The sequence below is a fragment of the Sander lucioperca genome, chromosome 20, assembly GCF_008315115.2.
Source record: "Sander lucioperca isolate FBNREF2018 chromosome 20, SLUC_FBN_1.2, whole genome shotgun sequence".
NCBI lineage: Eukaryota > Metazoa > Chordata > Actinopteri > Perciformes > Percidae > Sander > Sander lucioperca.
Window position 1 is genome coordinate 21,188,103 of NC_050192.1, and position 13,632 is coordinate 21,201,734.

Genomic DNA, 13,632 nt, shown 5'->3' on the forward strand with positions numbered 1-13,632 from the left:
AGTTTGTACTCTGACTCAACACTAAGTCAACTGGCTGAGTCGAGTCACACTGTGTTTTCAATTTACTCAATTATCTCAAACATTTTGGCCCTGGCGACTGTGGTCTACTGATGCGTCCTTGATTTTTTTTTTTTTTTCTACCCAGAAATAGCAGCTCCACTGTAAAAGCTCACCGTATGAACATGAAGAGCAACACAATGAATGCATTATTTGTTAAATATGGAGGCTGCCAACATGAGGTCTGGGTGCAGTGATGCAACAAACCTTTCTGCTGCTCTTTTCATTTATTGGTGATCATAAACAGAATCCATTGTTTCTTTTCCAAGTCATCGTTTAGCGTTTAGAAAAAGAAACTACTTTCTGATGATGAATGATTGCTGCCATGCAGGGAGAATCATGGGAGTACTTTCCTCCCAGTTTGTCTGCAAATTAGTCAAGTTCCTTCCAGTTTATGAGCTCCTCTGGTTGGAGTGGATTCAGGAACACACAGTCCAAAGGCTCATTTTCTAAAAACGCTGGAACAAAAGGAGGCATGACGACTCGGGGAATCAGCAACAAAAAGACTACCTTGTCGTCGTCCCTCCATGCTCGTCTTTGTGCAGCCTGACTCGGCTGGAAAGTAAGATCACATGTGCTTCTGTGAAAGCTTCTTTACCTGTGAGTACGTAAACAGGTACAAGAGAGAGCGAGAGAAAAAAAAAGTCTTTTCCTGGCAGCGGGCGGCATGTGGGGTCCGAGCCAGGAAAGCTGTTTTAGATTCATAGAAAATTGCTGTGTCTTGGCAGAGCACGACATACACAAAACAAATGTCCGCTTTTAATCTTTAGCGACCGCACCCCCTGCCTCTCCTGCCTCTCATGCCTCTCCTTTTAAAAACAATTCTCCTCACAAAGGCTCGTACTGTTAGCGTGCCCCCCCCAAACATCACTGCCACCCGCTCCGTCCTGACGCCCCCACTGATAGGATGTAAACCCCGTCAGGTCACAGCTTCCACTGACTCGCCACACAGAAGATGCAGGAATAAGTGCACTAAATCTTTACATTGGAGCTGAAATGATTGGGCTATGAATCCATTAGGCCTATTAGGTTGTGAAAATGTATGGGGGGGGGGGGTGTTACTGTTAAGTGTACTGTGTGCCTGTGTGCGCCTCTTCTGCATGATGGTGCCGCTGTGTTTCAATGTGCTGGGTAATGTAATCTTTCCCGCCGTGTGCTACATTAAAATCAATGCCACACACCTTACAAAAAGCGTGATGGTTGTCAATATGACTCGGTAAGATGCATGTAAATTGTTGTGCCCAACACTGTTGAAATTTACAGCTAGAATTTGATTTCTTTGCGGGAACACCGCATTCACCTGCCATTTTTATCGGCTCGTTTTCGGGTCTGAACTTTCCGCGAAGCTTGCGCAGAGATACACTGCGCAACTGGGTTATAGGTTGCCAGGATGAGGGTTATAGGTTGCCAGGTTGCCAGGTTGAGGGTTAAAGGTTGCCAGGTTGAGGGTTATAGGTTGCCAGGTTAAGGGTTATTGGTTGCCAGGTTGAGGTGACAAACGGGTGGAACATTGTATATGGTGTGTGGATTGTGTGAATAGGATGCGTTTCATGCAAGATCTGGCAACTAGTCAACATTAGACAAACATATTGGTCCGATTATTTATAAAGGAGTTTGGGCCATGCAAATTACGGGAGTTTCCAGGGAGAAATAACAAACCGGGAGGGGTCCGGGAGATAGGGCTAAAAAACGGGAGAAACCCGGGATTGGTTGGACATTTGGCGCTCTTATACTTCCTCACCTTACTTCCTACTACTTCCTACTACGGCCACTAGAGGGCGCCGCCACTACAAACCTAAATATAGTTCAGTACGATGCTTCTACAAACAGCGTCTGGGTGCGTTTTCGGGGGAGGACAGTCTCCTATATTTACATGCACGTAATATTCCGTTTTTCGTTCTAATTCCGAAAAAGACTAAGCTGTTTACATGTCTATTGAAAGTGAATATTCCACTTATATTCCCGTTCATGCAGCCGTGCAAAATAAGATTTTTTCAGTGCATTATGAGATTGGTGGAGTGTTATTTTAGTTGATTACTGTGGTTCTCTTTGCTAACATAAGATGGAGGAAACTAGCGAGCTGTAATGAACGGATTATCCCGACATTGAACCATCGAGGAGTAACATGTGGAAGTGTATCATTGATGAAGGTCAGACCGTTTGCTGACTTTAGTAAGTGTCTTACATTAACGTTAGCTTGTCACTCAGTGAGGCAGTAAAGACAAATTGAATTTTGAACAGTGTTTTGTTTTCACTTTTCTGACTTTTCGAAAGAGTTCCAGCCCTATCAGGAACCCTTACATCTCTGTATCTGATGCCTCAAGTGTCCCCTTGTAGGAAATTAAGAAACAGCCTACCAAAGTAAACTTGTACGCCTAAAACACACCAAGCAGTGGAGATGTGCAGCCTGCAACGTGCTGCCATGCAAAGTCTCCAGAAAGCTGCAGCGCTGTTTAATTCTCCTACAAAGTGTGGTCGAACTAAAAGTTGGGGATAGATTTTCTTTGCAGCAATAGCTGCAACCAATCCGTAACAGAGTCCTGTGACTCTGGACATGTTGACCGAAGTCACAAAAAGATTTCTTCTCGCCTGATACACATGAACATTCGCAGAAAATATGTTATATTATATATTACTAATATATATTACTGCTTGGTGTGTTTTTACGACCTGAAATTAAAATTAGAACATCAATTGCACTTTGTAGCGTATCAGACTGCCAGTATTTAAAGTGCTCATATTATGCTCATTTTCAGAAAAGGTTTACATGGTTTAATTTAAAAAAAAACACCATATTTTTGTTGTGCTGCACATTGCTGCAGCTCCTCTTTTCACCCTGTGTTCAGGTCTCTGTTTTAGCTACAGAATGAGACCTCTCACTGCTGTAACATCTTTGTTGGCAGTCACACATGCTCAGTAGCTAGGTAGGACTACTAGCCAGTCAGAAGCAGAGTATGAGGGCGTGCCCTGACAGTACCTAGGTAAGGACTACTAGCCAGTCAGAAGCAGAGTATGAGGGCGTGCCCTGACAGTACCTAGGTAAGGACTACTAACCAGTCAGAAGCAGAGTATGAGGGCGTGCCCTGACAGTAGCTAGGTAAGGACTACTAACCAGTCAGAAGCAGAGTATGAGGGCGTGCCCTGACAGTACCTAGGTAAGGACTACTAACCAGTCAGAAGCAGAGTATGAGGGCGTGCCATGCTAGCAGCTAGGCGAGCATTATAACGTGTGTTCCAAAGTGACCACGTTTGTCTCTGAAGTAAAGGCTGGACTACAATAGAGCTGTTTGGAGCAGTTTGTGAACAGTGTTTTCTGTTGGAGATGGTAAGTCCCTTTGGGGGGGACTTTGGGCTTTTTCACTTTGTAAACCTATAACGTGCACAAAAAGATATATAACATAATAAAGGAAAGGGGGAAAGCCAAAAAGCATAATATGAGCACTTTAAATTACACAAGTATAACCATGTATTGATAGATTGGACTTATTTAAAAACCTAAAAACAATCCACGTACAATGCACGACAAAACATAACAACTAAAACCCTTAAAAATCTGGTCCATTAGTTTTCATTTCACTGACAAAATGTTCTAAAATGTGCGTGTTAATCCTGTCATTTTATGTAAAAGAGAAGATTTAGAAGCAGAAACATTTAAGTTTTCACTTTAGGAATTTTTCGACCCATTAGGGTTCATTATTCCGTGATCATTCCAACTTCAACACGAATACGACAAGTTTAAGGGGCTTAAAATAAGTGGCTCTGTTCCCCGCTGAATGTGAAACTAATTCACCAGAGTGAGCTCAGGCTCCATTTAATAGATGTGATGGCAGTTTCGTACGGCAGCTGAGTGACTTGCAGTAAATCACGGAGGAGTTCTCGGGGTGAGGGGCGATGGAAAAGCGCTCGGCAAGGGGAGGAGTGGTGGGTGATGGATGACGATGATTGAGGGATGATGAAGAGACCGTGAGACGTCTCCTCTCAGGGGTGGCCTTCCTCGGTCTCATTTTAACCTCTGGCTTACCTTCGACCATCCTCCTGCTACTTCACTCGGTGTCGACATATTTTAACGGAGGAATTCAGGAATGTACATTAACTCTCAGCCCCATGGAGAAAAACTCCTTCTCTCCCTCCTTTCCCCCCTCTTGTTTTACTCTCCTTCACATTATACAACACACACCCACCGCAGGAACACATGCTCTACCACCGCTGTGCAACCACAAATAGTAATTCTCCAGAGTTGTACGCTGCACGCTGAAAGCTGCAGCAGACATATTTTCGGATTTTTTATTTATTTTTTGCTACCCAGCCTGACCCGGTGACCATCTGACATAATATGAAGAGTGCAGCCCACAGAAACACACAGGCACAAGCTTAGGTTTGATCCCCAAGCAGACACGCTGCATACACAGACCGGGCCGTAGGAAATTTGTAAGCATGACATATAGGCCTATATTTATTTGATTTAAAAAAAAAATAAGAGGCCAGTTTTAAATGTTATGTTATAAGCCGCTTTCCGACCAAGTAGTTACAGGAACGTAGTTATAGGAACAGTCCACTTCTAAACAGTTCTACTAACTACTAACCAGTTTTTCCATTTGCATTCGCGCTGGCCAAGTGGCCATAGGAACTGGTAGGAGGGGTAAGGGAGTGACGCAGGCACGACAACGGTCTTTATAGCGTCGTCACTTGACTTTAGCGCTACAATAAAAAGAAGAGTTTGAACGGCAGCGTTTAAAGACTAGGCTGGAGTACTTAACAGAGAAACCCAGAAGACGAAGGCTCCAGCCTAATAAGATCCTAATTAATGTGATGGAAGAAGATAGAAGAGCAGAGCGCAACAGGCAAACCAAACGACGGGTACGTTGAACTAGCATTAACAATTAGCTGGTTGAATGCGTGATGTTTGTCTTATGAGTTAGCATACGTAGGAGAATTGCAACAGACAGTGAAGAATATGTACTGTTTGTGTTTCAGACGTTGGGGTCCTATGTGGAAAAGGGAAAAGGGAAAAGGCCGTGCCCTGAAGTAGGAGCTGAAAGAGTTACAGGAACTGTGGTCAGAGGAACTTAATAATCCCCAAATTGGTCCAGTCAGAACAGGAGAAAAAAAGGGTTCTAGGAACGTTATGTTCTAGGAACTGCAAAAATCCCTCCGTTCGGAAAGGGACTATAATCACTGATGGGAGAAGATCTTTTACGTAAAGGCCCCATATTGCAAAAAGTGAGGTTTCTGTTTGTTTTGATTATAAAGCAGGTCGAGAGAAACGCTCAATCCACAACCTGTAATCAGAAATTGTGCCTTTAAACGAGCCGGGCTCGCAGCGCCATCCCAACCATGAACACTCTCTTTACATGTAGTTAAAAAAATAAAATATTCGGGTTAAGGCAGTACCCCGGTTTCTCGAACGCCATGTAAATACTTTACCACAGAGCTAGAGAAGTCCTTTAGTAACCGGGGTATTCCTGCATGTGTACAACTAAACCGGAGTTTGATTGGGTTACGCTTCTGCACATCCTCCGTTCTGCAGCTATGAGCCAACTTAGCTAGATTTAGAGACTTTTTTTAACAAAAGCGACTAGCGACAAATCTGGCGACTTTCTGTTGAAAAGACGCCAGTATTCTCTCTTGTGGCCGCCAAAACAGTCACCTCTCTCTTCTGTTCTGTGACTGAAGAGCTACTTTTAGCGACTTTTGGAGCTGGTGCTAGCTACTTGCATTGGAAAAGAGTTGGCAACACTGACGTATGGCCCATCTGCTTCACTGCAGGCCGAGACAGCAGCGGACACTGACAGATTGTCCATCTCCGGGGCTGTCAACGCTGTGTCTCAGCAAACAAGCGGACGGAACAAGCAGCTTGCTAACATTAGCTTGCTAATCCCACCCAACATGCCTTGATGCCACACTGGTTAAAGTTACACATAAAATAAACAAAGTTGTCACTCATCTGGCGAGAGCACTTAGCTTTCCTACACTGCAACAACAGTGTGTGGATGAAACATTACATTTTACTAACTTAGTCGGCTGGTTAGTTAGCTTGCTAGAGGGCCGGCGGCCTGCGTGGCCTGTACAGTTATAGGGGAAACACTCAATACCAGAAGTAAAAGCACAGAGAGTTAATGAAATGTACAGCGCTGAAAAGTCGTCCATGTTCTCCCCACTTTCCAAGTTGTTGTAATTTTGACAAAGGTCAACCGGAAAAAAAATCAAGTTGGCAGAGTGCGGGAGCGTGCCTATGTTCCCACATTTCTAAGATATTTTTTCAAAATTAGGCCCTATGTTTCCACATTTCCTTTTTCATAAATTTGTATCAGATTTTATCCCCCTTTCTCCCAGTTTGGTAGCCAATTACACCCAACCTATTATTCAGTATCAATGGACTACAGATGGAATGTAACCTTAACCCTTACATATGGCCTAATTTTAAGAAAAATCTTAGAAATGTGGGAAAATAGGGCTGTGGGAACATATGGCTGACCTCGTAAACTCGCTAGTAACAGTAGTTGGTAACTGTAGTTAGCTCTCTAGAAGGCTAACTGGCTACTGATAGCAATGTCTTCTTCCTTAAACGTTAAACAAAAGCCTGGTCCATTTTTCCTTTCCAGTTTTCTGCTGCTTCTTGTCTTTCGGTGACACGGCCGTGTTGCATTGTGGTAAACAGGAGTAAAATGTAGGGTATAAAATAACTTGTGACGTCCACAAACCAACGGGCGACATCACTGCTGCTCCGTCCATGATTTTTACAGTCCATGATTAATACTAGAGAGCAAAGTAAACAAAGCTCATTTGAGTTACAATCCGTTTTGAACTGCTGGAAAATCAAATCTTCAGTTGAAGCTAAAGGTCTGTTTTCATTGATCTAAAGTCACAGTGAGTCATAAATAAGATATCACACGTCAGCATAACTAAAATGGAACAGCAACGCTAAGCAAAAGTCCCTCTTCCAGCCGTTTGGCAGATGAACTCGCTCTCTGCATGCTGTACGTTAGCGCAGCATGAAGCTCCAGCACCGAACAACCAACAGCACTCAGAGAAAAGGGAAAGGCGCCTGCCGTCTTTTGCAGATGTCACCAGATGTGTGTTCATAATCTGCTGGTGTGTCACTGTTGGATCCCACCAAGGCAATCACGTCCCTGTGCTCAATTAGACCTGATTATGGTTAGCGCTGCGCTGCCAGCTAACTGGATTAGAGTATGGAGAGGGACAGAAAGTGGTTTAGAGCAGTTTTGACTTGCTAAACAGTTGTCATCTGCAGTAGTCTTTATGGGTTTAGGTTATGATTTGATTATTGTTTAAAGAGAGACACTGGAGATGTTCAGCACTGACTTTTTATAAAAGTTTTTAGAGCTAACTAATAACAGCACCAAGATAACCTCTGTGTGTGTTTAATTTGTTAGCAAAAACATGCTAATGAGTGAGTAAGTATCAGTGAAGGTGCAAAACCACATCTTAACTTTAACTTCAGATTATAGAAGAATAACTAATCCAACATATGATGGTAGTTTACACCGGGAGACAACAGCTAACAAGCTAACGGACAACTTGTTTTGCAGTAACCCAAAGAAACTACACACTGAAATATGGCAAGCGTTTACTAGCACCGGGGTCAGCCATATGTTCCCACATTTCTAAGATTTTTCTTAAAATTAGGCCCTATGTTCCCACAGCCCTATGTTCCCACATTTCTAGGAAATTTTCAAAATGATGTTGTGCTCCTACATTTCCCTTCAATTTAAGCCCTATCCTACCACAACATTTTATGGAAGCACTTTATAGTAAATGAATGAATGAATGAGTAAGAGTTAGGGTTAGGGGGTTAGGGCCACAGGGCTGTGGGAACATAGGCATGCTCCCGTAGCACCGGTAGACAACAGCTAACAAGTTAACGGACAACTTCTTTTGCAGCAACCCGACACAAAATGTGTTTAATTTACTGCTTGTGTTTGACTTGAAGTTGAGCTATTCTACGGCAAATGTTTAGTAGTTCTTGCTAATGTACAACTTGTTTTGGAGTAACCCAAAGAAACGACACACTGAAATATGGAAAATGTTTAGTTGCACCAGGGTCAGCCCTATGTTCCCACATTTCTAGGACATTTTCAAAATTAGGTCTTGCGTTCCTACATTTCCCTTCAATTTAAGCCCTATCCTCCCACAACATTTTTTGGAAGCACTTTATAGTAAATGAATGAATGAATGAATGAATGAGTAAGGGTTAGGGTTAGGGGGTTAGGGTTAGGGTTAACCAAAAGTCCACCAAAGTTAAAAATGTCAAAGGTGACGCCTAATCCTCCAGCATCGAGCCTCCACAGGCAGCCGCTCAGCCAAGTGCATCATGGGAAATCTTTTTGGCTCTTTGTATGGCACCCATAGGGCTGTAGGAACATAGGCACGCTCCCATAGCACCGGGAGACAACAGCTAACAAGCTAATGGACAACTTGTTTTGCAGCAACCCGACACATGGAAAATGTGCTTAATTTACTGCTTGAGTTTGACTTGAAGTTGAGCTATTCTACGGCAAATGTTTAGTGGTTCTTGCTAATGTACAACTTGTACAAACTTTTTGTAAAAACATTTATGTGAAAATATTTATGATTATGAACTAAATCATTAGTTTCTACTTCACAATGTCATATAAAAAACACATATATTGCCCTTTACTAAAAGGAAGCCACAATAAAGATCAGAATCAAGGTTGGTTTTTTACTTTTACTTCTAATAATTAAGATGATTTTGTGAAATAGGGGCAGGACCAAATAAGCTATTTGCTTCCGCCTGCTCCTTCTCGAACTAATCCTTTATATATTTTTTATTTTATTTGGGGTGTTTTTTGTTGTTGAATTCTGATTGTTTGTGTTTTATTTTGTGGTTTTAATTTTTTGTTTTGTCTTGCAACATTGTTGATTGTTCGAGATAAATATGAATGAAATGAAATAAAATAATTAAGTAAGTTTAATATCACAGAATTACTTTTGATAGTTAAGTACAGTAAATATCAAATACTTTAAGACTTTTACTCAAGTAATATTCTAAAAAGGAGACTAACTTCTACCAAAGTATTTTTCTGGTAAGATACTTTTACTCAAGTATTGCTTTCAAGTACTTTATACAAGACGGATTACATTTCAATTCCTATATTCAGATCTCCTGTTTGAGAATAGACTGTTCTAATTTTTGACACTTTTTTCAAAAAGCTTTCCCCTAGGCTTCTGGCACTTATTGTTGAAGTTTTTTTTTTCACTTATTGTCGAATTTATTTTATTTTAATTTTTTTTATTAAGTTAAATGTTTTTGTTGCTTTTTTTCGACATTTTTGTCACTTTTACGTTTGACCCTTTTTTCCCACTACTACCAACTCATACAACGAGTTTTACACTTAATCTTGGAATTCATGGGCAATAAACCTAATTTTTCAGTTTAAAAAGCAGAAATATGCTATAAAATTGAATAAAACACCCCAAATTCAATGAAATTAGTGAACTGATCCTTCATTTATACTTGAGAAGAGCATTAAATGGAAGTATCCATGTTCATTTTTGGCAATTTGGTTGAAAGAAAACCAAATTTCTGATATAGACATTTTTTGAAAATGGGTCAAATTTGACCAGAAGACACCACAAGGGTTAAATTTTATGAGGTAAATAGACTATACAGACTAGGACTGTGCAATATTTAGTTTCGTCTACATTTCCCAATATCGTGCAGGCCTAATACAGACTATAAAAACTGATGCTAAATTGTAGAAGTTGTAGAAAGAAATTGTCATCTTCTTCACAGTTTATATGTGCACACAATGACTGAATTAATACATTCTGGAATGTAACAAAGTACATTTACTCCAGTACAAATTTTGAACAATACCTAACCCTAAAACTAAACCAAACTAAATGACTTTCCTCAAAACTAATGGTTGTAGTTGGCTCTAGCTTTTCCAGCGTTTTAGACCCAGATATGGTGATAATAACGGTCCAAAATGATGGGAAAATGCATTTTTATTTTAAATGAAAAAAGGAACATTTTCACCTAAACCCTCCGCCAAAAAAGTGTACCTTAGTCTTCCACCAACCGAGGAGAAAATTCTGAGAATGTAAGTACATTTACTCCAGTACTGTACTTCAGTCCAGATGTTGAGGTACTTGTACTTTACTTGAGTCTTTTCTTTTCATGCCACTTTCTACTTCTACTCCGCTACATTTCAGAGAGAAATATTGTACTTTTTACTCCACTACATTCATCTGTTACAGCTTTAGTTACTAGTTACTTTAGTTACTCCGCTACATTCATCTGTTACAGCTTTAGTTACTAGTTACTTTAGTTACTCCACATTCATCTGTTACAGCTTTAGTTACTAGTTACTTTAGTTACTCCGCTACATTCATCTGTTACAGCTTTAGTTACTAGTTACTTTAGTTACTCCACTACATTCATCTGTTCCAGCTTTAGTTACTAGTTACTTTAGTTACTCCACTACATTCATCTGTTACAGTTTTTTTGGACGTTTTTTTCAATGTTTTTGTGGCTTTTTCAAGTTTTTTTTTTAATGTTTTTGTTGCATCTTTTCGCTCTTTTTTAAAAAAAGTACTTGTCTATTTTTTCTACAATTTTTTAAGTGTTTTTGTAGCTGTTTTCCAGGTTTTTTTGGGACAATTTTTTAAAAGTTTTTGTTGCCTTTCTGTAGTTTTTTTTGTTTCAAGTTTTCGTTGTTTTTTTTCAAAAATTTTGTCTCTTTTTTCCGAGTTTTTTTTGGATGTTTTTGTCTCATTTCTCAACACATGCAGAAACGTCCCGAGATAGTTGGACATCTCAACACCCAAAGTTACGCCCTTGCTTGACTTTCTACTTCTACTCCGCTACATTTCAGAGAGAAATATTGTACTTTTTACTCCACTACATTCATCTGTTCCAGCTTTAGTTACTAGTTACTTTAGTTACTAGTTACTTTACACATTAAGATTACTGCACACAAAACACATGTAGTTTATAAAATCTGATGTTTTATTATAAAGTAAACTAGCCAACAATATAACGGCCTACAAGTCCAGCTGAGATGATCAGACCATTAAACACACAACTTTTTGGATCCTTTACACTTTCTAAAATAGGAGGATTAAAGGACCCGAATACCTCTTCCACCGCTGGTTTGAATGAATGAATGAATGAATGCATGAATGCATGAATGCACTCACCTGTATGAAAAGTTCCTGTCTTCTTCTGACTTTTAGGAATCCACTGAAGATGAAATACAATCTTGTCACAAGTCGTGTTCCTCTAGAGAGTCTCTGAACTTACTCTGCTGTTGGACGTTTCAAACAGCTTTATAAATACAGTTCAGCCCCCCTGATGACATCACACGGTGGTCATCACCATCATCATCATCACCGTAGCAGGAGAATCCATGAAGCTGGATAGTAATTAGACGGATGAACTTACTCACTCTCCATCTGTCCCTCCCACTTCCTCTTCCCCTTCTCCCTAAATACGACTTTACAAAAACTAGAGACACATGTGAGGGCAGCGGTGGAAGACGTATTCCGATCCTTTACTGCAGTAAAAGTACTAATATTACACTGTGAAAATACTCTGTTACAAGTTAAAGTCCTGCAGTGAAAATGTTAGTTCAGTAAAAGTCTGTAAGTCTCATCAGGAAAATGTAGTTAAAGTATTAAAAGTAAAGAACAATCCTCCTATTGTAGAAAGAGGAAACAGACACACACACAGTCACTCAGTCACACACACACACACACACACACACACACACACACACACACAGTCACTCAGTCACACACACACACACACACACACACACACACGCACACACACACACACACACACCCACACATACACACACACATTGCATGTCTCACATACTGTAGTCTTCTCATTTACATTTTGGGCCTCATAAAGCCCCAAAAAATGTCGGTAAAAAAAGGTCGAAAAGAAAGCGTCAAAATTGTCTGAAAAAGTGACAAAAACATCAGAAAGTACCAAAAACATTGTCAAAAACACCAAAAACTTCAGAAAAAGTGGCAAAACATTGAGTAAAGCATCAAAAACTGACTAAAGTATTGAATAAAGCGCATCAACCGCCGAAAAAGGTGTCAAAAAAAATTTACTTAACTACTTTACTAAACTTGGGAAAAAGCAACAACATTTATTGTGAACCTAAACTGTAATGCAGGCCGGATCTAAACCTGCGAGGGGCCGGATTTGGCCCTCGGGCCTTGAGTTTGACACGTGGTGTAGAGGATCCAAACAGTTGTGTGTATAATGGTCTAATCCAGGGGTCTCCAACCTTTCTTCATCTGGGGGCTACTTCAAATAAAATTAGCTACTTGCATCACATCTCTTATATGTATTAACATAACACACATAAGCTGAATGAAGCTACTGTTTGTACACGTATGACATTGCAATACCCAAAGATTATGAAAAATCTTTACTTCACGTTAAGGTTCATGACTATTTTACACTTCTTTTAGCCCACAAAGTTATAGCTACATCACTGAAAATATGCCCATCAGGGTCCAAGAAAACATTACAACTTTACACGTCTATGGCCCACAAAGTTAGCTACCTCACTTTAAATATCTTGGTCATTTTGGGTCTCCTACTGGCGAGTTACCGGAAAACCTGCTCGCCAGCCACTTGTTGGAGACCCCTGTTTCATCTCAGCTGGACTTGTAGGCTGTTATGTTGTTGGCTTGTTTAATTTATAATAAAACATCAGATTTTATAAACTACATGTGTTCTGTGTGCAGAAGTCATAGGGCCCTATTTTAACGATCTCAGCGCACGGCGTGAAGCGCCTGGTGCAGGTGTGTTTAGGGCGTGTCCAAATCCACTTTTGCTAGTTTGACGGTGGATAAAAGGGTCAGAGCGCCGGGCGCATGGTTCTAAAGGGTTGTCCTTAGTGTCTTCATTAACTCTCTAAACTCCGTGTAGCTGCTGCTCTCCCCGCTACGTTCTACAAACACACTGAAGGACGCTTTTTTCGTTGCTTCAGACGCTGACAGCGACTGTCCAAACGTCCGTATTTTTCAGGTTCGGAGTGAGAACGGGTTGCCACAATATAGGTAGAAACTGTTTTTTCGTCGCCTTTGTCGCTTTTTCGTTGCCTTTCGTCACCTTTTGGTCAACATAGGTACAAGCTGTCTGATCTTCCTGTTTCTATAAGTCCCATAACAGGTAGGGTTGCTGCGTTAATCTGCCGGTCCAGTCAGAGAGACTTTCGCCTTTTTGTCGCCTTTTCGTCGCCTTTTCGTCGCCTTTTCGTCGCCTTTTCGTTGCCTTTTCGTCGCCTTTTCGTCGCCTTTTCGATTTGGGGTTTCAGTCCAATAACATAGGTAGAAACTGTTTTTTCGTCGCCTTTTTGTCGCCTTGTGTTGCCTTTTTGTTAACATAGGTACAAGCTGTCTGATCTTCCTGTTTCTATAAGTCCCATAACAGGTAGGGTTGCTGCGTTAATCTGCCGGTCCAGTCAGAGAGACTAAGGGGAAATAACGCAAAGTTGAAGTTATTTTAAAACCCTCAAAGATTCGGGGTTTTGGAGAAAACACTCGGGGCTGGTTGTGGTCGTT

General features: G+C 40.7%; 1 protein-coding gene across 1 annotated transcript in view; it reads right to left on the reverse strand.

The window, feature by feature from the left end:
• Positions 1-11,357, reverse strand: part of pthlha (parathyroid hormone-like hormone a) — a 36,370-nt gene extending 25,013 nt beyond the window's left edge. Inside the window, exon 1 of the mRNA XM_035996323.1 lies at positions 11,242-11,357. The gene's annotated coding sequence lies outside the window, so the exon portion shown is untranslated. The remainder of the gene's footprint in view (positions 1-11,241) is intronic.
• Positions 11,358-13,632: the final 2,275 nt, after the last annotated feature.